Source organism: Acomys minous (assembly GCF_964271855.1).
Source record: "Acomys minous genome assembly, chromosome: 17".
NCBI classification, from domain to species: Eukaryota; Metazoa; Chordata; class Mammalia; order Rodentia; family Muridae; genus Acomys; species Acomys minous.
In genome coordinates this window covers 61,999,561-62,010,700 of record NC_140500.1, presented here as the reverse complement: position 1 = coordinate 62,010,700, position 11,140 = coordinate 61,999,561, and the positions used below count along the sequence as shown (strand labels likewise).

Genomic DNA, 11,140 nt, shown 5'->3' with positions numbered 1-11,140 from the left:
GATGACAGGGAAATGGCTACAGGTACAACCTGGGCTGTAGCAGTAACTTGCTTTCTCCTGTCCTCATGGAAATTAGAGAAATGGGCTAAGCAAGGTCAGATGGAAACCTCAGAGTCCACCCTTCAGAGCCTGTGTCCTCTACCATACACACACACACACACACACACACACACACACACACACACACGCACACACACACACGTGTTCTACAACCTCCCAAAAATATCACCTCATGTGGACCAGGCATTCAAATGCATAAGTTAAGTCTGGGGTTGGGGAGGCTCGTAGCATCTTTCATCCAAGTCATAGAAGTCCCCAAAGAAATAGAATGGGGAGCATAAAAATGAAAATGTGTGTGCATGTATGTGTGTGTGTGTGTGTGTGTGTGTGTTGTTCTTGCAAAGGGGAGAAGTGTCCACACACTCCCAAAAAAAGCCTGTTAAGTTATCTAAACAATAAAGCAGAGAATAGGGTAGGAAAATGAAAGCTGAAGCACAGTTCTTTGTAGGGATAGCTGTCTGTGTGGAAACAAAGCCTTGGTGAATTCCCAGAAGGAGACAATCACCAATTACTTGGTGACCCTGCTAGGTGTCAGATTCATTTCCAGTATCACACACACACACACACACACACACACACACACACACACACACACACACACACACACACACACAAACCAACAGTCTGGCATCCACTGTTGCAGTTGGTTTAAACACAAAGATTAGAAAGAGAACCACCAAGATACTCCCATAAGCAGAGATACCCCAAGGATCAGGATAAAAAGGCTGAAAATGTCTAATTCTCTTTGCCACACAGACGGTGGAGAGTTTCTACTTGTAGACAAGAATCAAGTGTCCGTGGAGCAACGTGGCATAGAAGCCAGCGCTCATGAGCTAAGAGAAATCAAGAACAAGCACCCATGGAGCAAGATACGCCAAGAGCAAGCACTCATAGAGCAAAAAGAAAAAAAAAATGAATGTTGACGAATACTGTTGGGCAGTCAATAACATAAATGCAAACTTGAATATTTCAGGAGAATTGGTGAGTGACAGATGGAGTGTTGCAGCATTTGACCTGGTAATTTAGAATATAAACATGAGAAAGCCTTTGAGCGTGTGGAAGAGAGGTGTGATTGTGATGCCTCTGGGGTTGTAACAAAGCACGTTATCAAGTGTCCACATGAGTACCCCTGTCTCCTGGCATCCTTTTTATGCCTCTGCTGAGTTTTGAAAACCGCAGAGATGTCTTCTCCCTGGGGGTACGCTGTCTTCTGCTTATACATTATATTATCTTTAACAACATCCTTCAAAATCAATCTGTGGGCTGTGGATGTGGCTCAGTTGATAGGGCACTTACCCAGCATGCACAGGGGGCCGAGTTCCATCCCCTGCACCACATAAAACCAGGTGAGGTGACATCCACCTGTGATCCCAGCACATGGAGACAGGAGGATCCCGTTCATCCTGGGTGGGCTACAGAGTAAGTCTAAGGCCAAGCTATTGCACCTGAAATCCAGTCTCAAAAAAATTCAGTTTTTAGGGAAATACATCTTCTTTAGTTTGGTTGTCATTTTTTTTCCCTTCTGTTAGAAATAGAAATAGAGACAGAGATCAACATAGAGGCTGACAAACACAGGAAGATAATATGTACAGGATAGCATAATGCATACAGATTTATGCGTGTGGTGTGTGTGTGTGTGTGTGTGTGTGTGTGTGTGTGTGTGTGTGTGTATGATCAGCCTCAACAGTTACAAACAAAATAAGCTACCTCATAAACAGAGATAACACAAAAACAAGACAAAAACTGAAAATGTCTACTTCTCTTTGTCAGACACATTTTAGATACATAAACATGCAACACAGGTATATATATGTGTGTGTGTGTGTGTGTGTGTGTGTGTGTGTGTGTGTATGTATATATATTGTGTGTGCACAAATATATATGGACTACTGTTTTCTTTCTATTGACTATACATGTTAGCAGGTGTAGGTGTGCATGTACACATGTGTGGTTTCCAAAGGAAACACAGGAACAATAGCAAAATAAATGCCCCTGTGAGACTCAGAGATGAAGTTTAAATCTTCCAAATGTATTGCTAAAATTAGGAAAGTTATCCACGTTTAGAAATGGGTCTCCCCCATTTTCCAGTTCATATCTAAGGGTATTCATTGAGATATTATTAATAACGAATTATCTAGCTAAGCCCATGAGAAGAAGATGTTTCTTAAACACCATGCACAGGAGGTGGTTACTATGCAGACGACTCAAAATGATAAAGCTGGTAAATGATGTAAAAATTAATGTACATTTTCTTTTACAAAACAGATTGCAGAATAATATGAATAGAGTATTTTTTATTTTAAAGTATTGGAATTTTTAAGATTTTTAACTTCTCTTTAGCTTATTTTTACGTCTATGGGATTTTTCCCCCCTGCGTGCATGTCTGTGTGTGATATGTGAGCCTGGTGCCTGTGAAGGAAAGGCAAAATAAGGAACTACATCTCCTGTAACTGAAGTTACAGACAGTGGAGTAACAGCCATATGGCTGCTGAGAATCAAACCTGGGTCCTCTGGATCGACAGCCACTGAGCCATGTCTCCAGCACCTTTTATTTTCCTCTGAAGATAAATATCTTTACTGCCAAGCTTCACGTGAGACGTCAGACTTTGTAACACCAAGAAAGTTAGTTAAGTAACAAAAGCCCTAGACATAAGAAACTATGTTGTTGTTAAATGAGTTTATGTTTTCTCCAGCACCTTTTAAAAATATAGTTATTAATTTTGCACATATGGGCAAGAACATTGGCCTCAGAAACCAGAAGGGGGCATTGGATTCTCCTGGAGCTGGAGTTTCAGGTGGTCCTGAATGCCCAGACATGGATGCTGCCAACTGAACTCAAGTCCTCTGCAACAGCAGCAAGCACTCCTAACCACTGGGCCATCTTTCCAGCCCTATTCCACAGTGTTTATATGTGCACAGATATTATTATATATACGTAGGCACAGATAACATTAAAAAGATAGAAATATAATACCGTCATTTCCTTTGGGAACTAAGGCTCAATGTGCTTGTGTTTCTTTTTACTCCTTTATTTTTAATTTCTAATGCCATTACAATACATATGACTCTTAAAAATAAAAATAAAATTCAATTAAAAAGACAAGCTTTTGTAGGTTAAGATCTATAAGCTATCCTCAGGCTTGTTATGTGTCCCAAAGATGACCTCGAACTTCTGATCCTCCTGTTGCTTGCTACCTCCTGAGTACTGAAATGATGAGTTTATGTAGTGATGGAGACAAATTGAAGGTTTAATGCATGCTACAACTAAGCCATACACCCTACACACACACACACACACACACACACACACACACACACACACACACACACACTATAAATTTGCTTTAAGAATACAAAGTGTCCAAAAGTACAAACAGCGTATGCAAAGGCTAAATTCTTTGGTGTCCTGCTGTGTCTGCTTGTGACAGTCAGGCCTCACCCACCTTCCCTACTTTGAAAGACAGCAAGGAGAAACAGGGAGGAGCATGGAGAAGCAGGAGAAGCAGGGAGAAGCTGAACCTTTCTGCATCCTTTCCAGTGTAACTTTTTTTTTCTCTTTCTTCTTGACACAGGTGCATTATGCTGCTGTCTAAGAGCAAAGCAAACATTTTTGTTCTTGCCAATTTTATCTTCCCTTCCCCGCTTCAGAAGTCACGAGAACCACGATTTAAGAGTGGCTGGGATGTGTCAGATTCTTGAGTGTCGCCCTCCACCCCCCGAATTCCACTGTTCTGATCATATCCAGCAGAGCCTCTCAAAGAAGTCTTATATAATTCAAAAACCTTATGCGGCTAAACCGTCAACACAGCTCCTCCATAAGCCCTCAGCAAACCAGTGTCAAACACGCTGGCGCTGCAGGATAGAGAGTAAATGATTTTTACATGTTGTGTGTGCTTTTATGTCTTAACAAAAGCTAAGCGAGGAGACCATTTCCTCCCCCTCCCCTCGCCCCTTCCTCAGACATTTTCTCTTTCTTCCACCTCCAGTGCCCTTGAAAGCTGTATTGAAACTGACAAAGGATAGACTAGCGGGGAGTAGGAGACACTAAAGCTACCAAGGGGCTCTGACTCCCTGTCTGTAGATCTGTTTAGATGGCACCTGGGTCATTCTCCTCTGATAGGCTTACTCTGTGCGTTATTGTGTTTATGTCATAAGGGGGGAGAAAAGCCGGCACTCCTTGCTGTGAAGTGCTGCTCTATACAATTCCAGTGTCTCCCTTTCCTCTCCCCGCCACATTTTGTTTGAAGGGACTGCTTTTCCAGTTTGATCTGTGATCACCCAGAACAGTCTCCCCTTTGTTCACAGAGTGACCTTTCCGTTTGAGGAAGGGTGAGACGTGTCTTGAAACCCAAACTAACTTTGGCAGAGGGGTCTTTAACAACAACAACAACAACATAAAAAGGACCAGGGACCTCCACGCGCTGGAAGAAATACTACTGGTTTCATTGTGATGCATCGCGTGTTTCGCTTTGCATTTTGTTTGGGGATTTCAAAGGACAATGCCAGTGTTCAGAAATGAATTCGGCATCACAGGCTGGAGCTTCCCTGGGGTACTGTGGCAGTCCAAGCCTGGCCTTGGAGTTATTTTTATTTCTTCGAGGAGGGTTGGGTTGAGAGAGAGGCTTTCGATTCTGCCAACATCAAGTGCTTTTCAAGAGTGAGCAGCTGGACAGTCACCTTGGGAGGGACGGAGCAGAGCGGTTTGCCTGTGAGGTCTGACCCTGGGGACACGAGGCTCACTGCCATAGCACGTACGTAGAGGAGAAGCCCCGGGACTTGCCAGCTATGCTAAAACTCTACTTTAAAGGAAAGAACACATGTGTTCTAAACAATGGACCGTTCTAAACAACGGAGGACCCCATCTTTTTCTGAAAGTCCCTTATCACTGCCGACATACATCCTGTATACTCACATGCAATGATACTCAGGTCAAGACAAGAGATTGGATGTGGGGGGCGGGGCACTGGTAAGGTTTTTTTCAGCTGTGGAAACTGAAAGGAGAGCCACAAAGTCTGACACTCCCTCCCACCTTTGCTCCCCTGCAGGAAAGATCTCAACTGTCACCCTGGGCTAGGACCTGACCCTTCAATGGGTTCCCTTCTTCTCAGGAGCTTAAGGAGACAACTTGGTGAGCACTAACCCCCCACAAGTTAAAATGAAATACTCTATTGAGGAGGTTAAAACTATCTACTGAGATTGCTAGTAAAAAGGAAAAGATAAATCAAGGTGGCTCTATAAAACCGCTCCAGTGTGTACAATAGTGCTCTGAATAGCATTGGGAGGATGTATTGTTAGACTTCTTTCCACCTCAAATGAGCAAATTCCACCACATGAAGATGAGTGTGTCTAAAAATATAATCCTTTTGTTCAATTCTACAGTTTTCTGTGAATACAGAACTATTTGGTGTTTTAAAAGTGCCCAAAAATTAATTGTAAAAATGTCAAATAAGCATGACTGGTAACCCTCGAAGTTCAAATATAGTAAGAATTGTAACGCTAAGTGTAGATCGCACATGCCCCATACTGGTCATCATCATCATGGCTTCTAAAAATGGCCCGGTACTCACCTAGGCCAATCCATGCAAACAAAAACAGAGGGAAGGTGTTGAGGTAATGCTTACGATGGTCCAGGCCAGGGAGTGGTATTCATCCCTCTCACCCAGGCTTCACACAGGTATAAAATGGCCTGGAGAAAGATGGGAGGATGGGACTTCTACAAGATGAAAACAGAACTCAAGGACTCAAAGCATGGTCATTGTGTCTATTCAAGGGCCGGAGTGGTTAGCTCTTCCAATACTTTCCAAAATAACTTGTTTCGAAACCAAAGAGACTCAAAGAGCCCAGTCACTGCAGTTGCATCCCTCTGAGCAAGCATCTAAACAGAAAGGTTCTGGATTATAACCCACAACATAAACTAGACAGCAAGAATCTCCATTGATGCAAACAAATGGTTGCCCAAAGAAAAGACAAGGGAAGACGGCAAAATCTTCCAGACAGAAGCCCACCAACTAGTGTAGGGAAGACTCCCCACTCTTGAAGAGTGGACTCTCTGTAGTGACTTCTTCTCAAGGAGAACACTATGGAGAAGCAGGGTGCTGGAGTGAATTACTTGCTGGGGAGATATGAAAGACACTTCAGTTAAGAAACCAGGGTCAGGCTGGAGAGATAGCTCAGTGTTTAAGAGCACTATCTGCTCTTCCAGAGGTCCTTAGTTCAATTCCCAGCAACCACATGATGCCATCTTCTGGCATGCAGGCATTTATACAGATAAAGCACTTATATATATTAAATAAATAAATATTTTTTAAAAAAGAAACCAGAGTCATCATCCATAGGACTGAGTCATACTGGAAGCATGCACAGCTTCTTATGTTGCAAATATGCAAACAGCACATGGCTTTTTCTCGTCCTTTCCTCCAAATCTGTTAACCCTAGTGTGACCTCAAGAAAAACCATTATGATAAATCTTAATTGAAGTTTGGCAAGACAGCTCAGCGGATTGAGGCCCTTGTCACCAAGCCTGACAAGCTGAGCTCTGCAAGTTGTCCTCTGGCCTGGAAATGTAAATTTTCACACACACACACACACACACACACACACACACACACACACAGAGAGAGAGAGAGAGAGAGAGAGAGAGAGAGAGAGAGAGGGTAAATAAATGCAATTTCACTTTTAAAATCTCAGTTCAGAAATATATGAAATATATTTGACCAGTACGATTCAAAAGCAAGGAATATAATGACTGTGACAGTCTAGTGACGCCAAGGAAAGGTGGCACTTGAATGTGTTGTAATACCCTAAATGTAGCCAAGAACAGAAGAAGGGTCCTGTCCTGGGTAAATTGGAATGAAATCAGATGACATGTATCATGTCAGTCAATTATTAATGACTTTAGTAAAGGCCCAAAGCAATATTTCCTAGGTTCACATCAAGTATTTCCATTTCAGAGAAGCTTCTATCTTGCTTGCTTGCATGAGTCCTTTTTCTGAGAGGCTTTTATGGCCAAATGATGTTACCATTTCTGTGAAGACGCTGCCCAGTGAATAAGAGGCCATATCACAGTGAAGGAAAAGCTGATTTCACATACCATTGCTAAATATTATTACTTAAGTTTTTTCAGATCGACAGGGGAAAAAAGCCATTTCTCATAACTGCTTTAATGTAAGTGCCTGATTCTAAATAAAGCCAAGCATTTATGTCTTCCATTTGGGGCATTTTCTTATCTTTTTTGTTGAATTACTTGTGCTAGCCTTTGTTTTTCTTCTGCTCATTTACATTAGCTCATATTTTTAGGAGATTTTTTTATGTTTCAGTGCAGATTAAACTATTATATATGCTGCAATTTTTCAGCAAATATTTTAGTATTGGGGTATTGAATTTTACATATAATTACAGTGTTTTGTCTATGTGTTTTATTTTTATTTATCTCTGTGGTTCGTTAGCAAGCCACCCTTTTATAATACACAGCTGATCCATTAACTTTGCCTTGAGGATTTCTGTCTTTGATCTAGGTTTAAAACCAGTCAATAAGAAATCCTCTCTCATACATATTGTTGTAGGATCCTTATGAGAGACAGAGAGACTGACTGTGGCCATGGATAGGGAGGCATCAATGTAAGCAGAGGGAAGAAAGAGGGAATGTAAGGACTGTACAGTCAGTTTTGCAAATGGCATGGCCAAGTAATGCAAACGGCCTCTATGAGAAAAAAATGTCAGGTACATTCCAGAAGGAGCATATATGGTCCTCAAAAGCCACACTGAGCTTTTTACTTCAGAACCATAGGGTGATACACGTGTGTTATGTTAAGTCACTGAATTCTTAGTAATCTGACTGAGCAAAAATGGAAAATTAAATAAATAGATGACAGAAAATAAATATTTGATGAATGCAAATGTGCATAGATAGTAGATGAATATGTGGGTAGATTGATGCTATTTAGACAGTACTATTTAGATGACAGGTGATGGATAAATAAACACATAAATTGATATGCAAATAGATTATATCTATATAGATGATAGATGAAAGATTTATGGTTGAGTGTTAGATAGATAGATAGATAGATAGATAGATAGATAGATAGATAGAAAGAAAATACAGAGATATGTGATAGATAATAGATAGTACACAGATAGAAGATAGATAGATAGATAGATAGATAGATAGATAGATAGATAGATAGATACAGTATTGATAGATCATAAGTTCACAGATCAGTGATAAACAGGCAGGTACCTCAGCCTACACAGATAGATAATAGACAGACAGACAGACAGACAGACGACAGACAGATAGGCAGCCAGCCAGCCAAATAGGCAGGCAGTGAGGTGATAGATAATAAGCAGATAGTATACAGGTGGTAATGATAAATTGCAGCCTTTGAACTCTTTCAAACCTACTTTATTTGGAGGGCTTTTTTTAATGCTTACATAGATAGGTAATAGATATATAGATAAATAGATTGATAGATTATAGATAGTATATGATATATAGATCATAGACATATAGACATATAAACAATAGTTGGATAATAAATAGATTGCAGATGATAATAGATGATAGAGAATAAAAGTTAGATATTTAATACACATGTAGGTAACTGATAGTGTGAGAAAGAGATGTGTCAAGGTATATGAATGTTAAATTGAGAGGAAGAGCATGAGGGTGTTACGAGAGAGATTTAATTGATGGGGTGGAGACCAACCATGAATGAAGGAAGTACCATCCTAGGGGATAGGGTCCCTGGCTGAATGAAAGAATAAATGAACAAGTGTGTGGAGCAAGAACACTGCTTCCTGAGTGGATGCAATGCAGCCAGCAAACTCCCATTTCTATTCATGCCTCCTGCTCCGTGATGGGCATGCCCTCAAACTGTGAGCCAAAATAAGCCTTTTCTCCCTTGCATTGCTTTCTGTCTGGTAGTTTGGTACAGATATGAGTGAATTAACTGAGATTGTACCTAAAAGCTATATGTTATGAGTACGTGGTGATTTAAATAGGAATCGCCCCAGAGACTCATGTATATGGATGCTTGGATACAGGAAGTGGCACTATTAGGAGGTGTGGCCTTGTGGAGGAGTATGTGACTGTAGAGACAGGCTTTGAGGCCATATATGCTCAAGCTACGCCCAGTGTGGCACACACTCTCTTTTGCTGCCTGCAGACCAAGATGTAGATTTCCTAGCTCCTTCTCCATATGCATGATAGTAATGGACTAAGCCTCTGAAACTGTTAAGCCAACCCCAATTAAATATTTTCATTTATAGGACTTGTCTCTAAACATCAATAGAAACCCTAACTAAGACAGGCGATATTATATTTTTTTAAATTGTACGTATTTCCTAACTTTTCCATGAGAACTTTTGATAATAGGCTGAGTAATGATGTAAAGATAAATTCCAGTTGATGTAAAATCATCAAGTCTCAACCACTTGAATGTATAGATGTCATTTACTTGGAACAAGGATATTAGCAAATATAATTACCTTCACAAGACTAGACCCCATTGATGTTCCATCATAGATGTAGAAGGAGCTGATGAGGCCCCACCTCCGTGACAAGCAGATACTGGTGCCTGGTTGCCGAGAAAGGGATAGTCATATTCCCTAATGATGTAGCCGCTGGAAAGCTGCCCTTGTTCTCAGAGATAACTCCCACTCATGCTCTTGTGAGAAACACTAATTATATGCAACGAACATTAAAAAAGACAGGAAAGTAAAAGGGGAGTCTGTTGGCAAGGAGAAGAGGTTAGGTGGGAGATTTGAGACAGAGATATAAGAAAGGGTAAAGGAAGAAATACAAAAAAAAGAAGTGTGTTCCATAGATTTAAAATGATTTAAAAATGTAAATGTTAAGTTAATCTTGAGGAAATTGTTGTTTTTATTCTCTAGATGGACACGAGACCACCCATCATGTGTATCTTTATGAAGAGGACAAGGAGGGACATGGAAAAGAAGAAAAGGAGCCCTCATCTTAGAGGCAGAGACTGCAGTGGTAAGCCTGCAAGCCAGGGAACATGTGCTAGCACCAGAAACCAAGAGACCAGCAGCAAACCCTCCCCTACAGCCTCTGAAGAGAGTGTTATCCAGGGTACCTTGTCTTGTGATTTGAGTGCCTGGGAGGGTGAAAAAGTCTCAGTTGCTGTGTGCCATGGTGATTATGGTGATATGTTAGCAGAATTCTTGCTGGACACACAACAAAAGATATTGGAACCAAAGAATTTGAATGGCTGTTCCCGTTTGTGTTGGCATGTGAAATTACACTCAAGGCCCTTAAACTTTTCCGTGTGTTTTAAATTTTATTTCTATGCATTTATTTTCAATTTATTGTTAATTATCTTTGTTTGCTACTGTAATTAGGTGATGTTTATAGTCCATATAATGTCTAACTAGTCATTAATGATATAAAAAGTTATTGACTTTTATATATTTGTTTTATAACCCACCATCTTAATGAACTCTCTCTGGGATTCTAATGGCTTTTCAATTTATTTTCATGACTTTTCCAGGTATAGAACATGTCACTCATAATTTAAAATAATCTGTTATCTTTTAGTGTTTATAGTACCTTTTTGCTTTATTGTTTTGTTTAAAAGGACCAGAACAACAGAATTAACTGCCTTAGCCATGTTTGCCTATTCTTGGATGCTTTTTCTAGGGTGATCATTAAGGATGCCATTGACTGAATCTTTCTTTTAAATATCCTTTCCTGATACTCTAGAACTTTTCTGAAGATTTATTTTTATTCTATGAGTGTTTGGCCTGCATATATGTCTATGCACCATGTTTCTACATTACTCACAAAGACCAAAACACGGCATCAGATCCCCTGGAAACGGAGTCATCAGCACTTGAGAGCTGAGAAGTGAGTGCTGGGACCAGAACCCAGGTCCCGTGGAGGAGCAGCCGGGACTGAGCTCTTAACTGCTGACCCGTATCTCCAGACCCTACACGTTTTCTTTCAATACACAGTGTATATTTAATCTTATCTTGTCTCTATAAGGGACAGATTGTGGATTTGTTTCTGATTTCATTAATCTTTCCTTGTTTCCTACATTAAGCTCTTCTTGGCTATTAA

At 40.4% G+C, this 11,140-nt stretch overlaps 1 long non-coding RNA gene across 1 annotated transcript; it reads left to right on the top strand.

Annotated features, from left to right (window-relative positions):
• The first annotated feature begins 4,755 nt into the window (after positions 1 to 4,755).
• On the top strand, positions 4,756 to 10,076 carry LOC311588266. Its single transcript, XR_014776130.1, has 3 exons — positions 4,756 to 4,811; positions 5,106 to 5,188; positions 9,955 to 10,076. It is a non-coding gene; the product is annotated as an uncharacterized lncRNA (long non-coding RNA).
• Positions 10,077 to 11,140: the final 1,064 nt, after the last annotated feature.